The sequence below is a fragment of the Zeus faber genome (genome assembly GCF_960531495.2).
Source record: "Zeus faber genome assembly, chromosome: 20".
Taxonomy (NCBI): Eukaryota; Metazoa; Chordata; class Actinopteri; order Zeiformes; family Zeidae; genus Zeus; species Zeus faber.
The window spans coordinates 5,067,012-5,070,126 of record NC_137207.1 but is presented as its reverse complement, the minus strand read 5'-3'; positions in this window follow the sequence as shown (position 1 = coordinate 5,070,126).

Here is a 3,115-nt window from a genome sequence, read left to right as displayed (position 1 = left end):
ATTTGAACCATTGTTTTGTTTTAGTGTGGTATGAGGAAGTGGTGGGGGGGTTGGGTAAATGTGGAAATAATACAAAGACAAAAAGCATTCTGTAGCTTGTGAGTCAGCATGTGCAGCAGACTCTATGACTTTGCAGATCTGGGACCACGGGGACCCCATTTAGACACGAAACCCCACCCACACATTCCCTGTACACACAAAGGCACACTGTACTTGTGCTTTCTGTTCCCCCAAAGCCCCCGGGCTGCGAGTGAAAAAACACACTGCCAGTGCATCGCGAAGGGACGTCCATGCTCCTCGTGTGTGTGTGCGTGCGTGTGTGTGCGTGCGGGTTTTCAGTGTTCTCTCACACTGTCACTCCGGCAAGAATCGTGTGTGTGTGTGTGTGTGTGTGTGTGTGTGTGTGTGTGTGTGTGTGTGTGTGTGTGTGTGTGTGTGTGTGTGTGTGTGTGTGTGTGTGTGTGTGTGTGTGTGTGTGTGTGTGTGTGTGTGTGAGAGTGTGTGTAAGAAACAGTTCATAGGATCGAAAGGAAAGCAGAATCTCTTGCCATCTTCCATGTCCTACTCCAAGTTTTGCCAGACGGCCCTCTCTCATACAGTGCATTCTATTTCTACAGACGGCAGAAATTTCCTCATGGATTATCTCTTGTAAGTGTGTGTGTGTGTGGGGGGGGGGACTTAATTTATCAAAGGAAGGCTTCCATATTTAAAAATATGAAGCACAAATTAATGTAATACATTAGTCACGTTAGTCCTACGAGCTCCCAGGGTTCTGCTTCCCACACAGATCCATATATGATGAATAATGCTCCTTTCCATGTCAGCAAACGATGATATTGAGATTCAGTGTTGGCGGTTGGCGCCCCCTATTGGTCAGCGCCATACATGGCCGCCACAGGGCAACGCTGACTCAACTACGGTGCGGGTTAAAGGTCTTTTACCGCAAAAATAAAAAAAGAAAACATACTCATAGAAGCAATAGGCAATCAGTATTAGTATGATTGACAATCTGGGATCTGTCGAGATGAAAGTTAGTTTTTAATTAATCAGAGGGACAACAACCTTTTTGTACGTGGTGGAATAGTAGGCTGCAATTACCGTTGTCATATGCGCAAGTGTGTGTGGTGTGTGTATATATAAATATGAATTGCTTAATAACGGAATACAGAATAATCCTGGTTGTCCTTGGAACGTTAGCAATACATTTTATGATGAGGCTGTCGGAATTCAGTAGTCAATCACGGCGTGGTAATAAAATCGGGTTGTCTTCAGTGGAGATAAATCAGCACGAAGTAGCTATGTAGAGATTGTCAGAACAACACTTGAGCAGATAGGTAATCTTTTTTTTTTTTTTTTTTTTTTGGTGGTCTTGCATGTCATTTGTATTTTCTTATGTGGATCATCGTGTGCCTTGACTACAAGCAGCAAAAAAAAAAAAAAACTGAGGTGGAAAATTCCAGGTCCAGAAAGTATATATGTTTTACATCCTGCCATATTTTTGCTCCAGCCATGCACTGATCAGCCAATTCTTCTCTCTAGTCTAGTTGGACCTCTGGGCGGACGCAAACGAGAAAATCCACACGGTTGACTCAAAATCCCCGAGTGGCGTTTTATTTTCTGAACCCGGATTTTCCCAACTCTGAAAATAATGAAAAAGAACACCATGTGCAGGCATGTAAAAATTAAAGATACGTTTTCATTTGAGATGGGCTGATACAGATGACAGTGGTGCATTATGGACCTTTTTTTGTTGAGCGCGAGACGCAAACTGTTTTGTATCTATATGGCTCTGATGCTGTAAAAAAAAAAAAAAAGTCTCCTTTTTCTTTACGGGTTTAGCTGTTAATTTATTTGGTAAGAAATTGATTACGTTTTATGTTACATTTCAAAACAAAAAAAGTTTCGAGGTTATTTTTTACTATATTTTTTCTGTTTTATTATTACTTGGTTGCTTTAATATTTGACTAGCTGGACAAACTTTGACATTGTTTTTTTTTTACTTTGACATTGTAATAGGCTACTGTTGAACTCCTATCAGGCTCCTCGAAATGGGCCCTATTTCCTCAAGACTAGATGACCAACCTTCCTGCTACAGGGTATAAATGTGTGTAATTAATTGCTTTATAAATCAATTTGCATGTCTTGAGTTTCACCTCCATTCATTACCATTCAGAACTTCATCCCCTATTCCCCAGCTGGGCCTCTTGTCCCCTGTTCATCTTTTCTTTTTTTTTTTTTATAAAATTTGAGTGGTTGCTGCTGCTTTTTACATTGAATTAAATGTTTAAAGTGTATACATTATCAGAAAGCTGTACACAGAGAAAGCTTGATCTTGTGCTGGAGTTTGTTTTCTTATTCTACCGCTCTGAAAGCCGGGGAGGTGTCAAAGTACTTTGTAAAATACACCATGACCCAGCGGAATGCAGCCGGACACCGTAGGACACCGTAGGACGAAGGCCTGATGTGGGACTTTTATTGCCTCCGCTAAAATATGTCAGCAATGTTTGGCGAGACTGTCGGTCCCTGTAACTGCAAGTCAGTATTTCCTGTACCATGTACAATGATGCCCACCCCCCGTGGTGGAAGACAAAAACAAAATGATTCACTGTAAATTAAAGTTGCCATTATTATCAAAAACAAAGTTGTAACATCCTTTGTTTTGAGACTGTCGGTCCCTGTAACTGCAAGTCAGTATTTCCTGTACCATGTACAATGATGCCCACCCCCCGTGGTGGAAGACAAAAACAAAATGATTCACTGTAAATTAAAGTTGCCATTATTATCAAAAACAAAGTTGTAACATCCTTTGTTTTGAAATAATTTTGATCCGATTTTAATTCTATTACAAGTTATTATGACATATAGTGCAGTTCCTGACTAAAGTTATTGAGTAAAATATAGGAATGGAAGAGTGTTATCTCTATATGGAACAGGAACACAATTCAAATCTCAGTGAAGAGTCCACAATTTGAAAATCATTGAGGCTGGCAAATGTTAAACTCAAAATATATATAAAATATACAAACCCCCCCCCCCCCCATTCCACTTGGATCAAAACTGCCATTTGATTCCTTGCTTTGGCGATCAAATTAAAATCAAAATTTTTTGGGGGGAT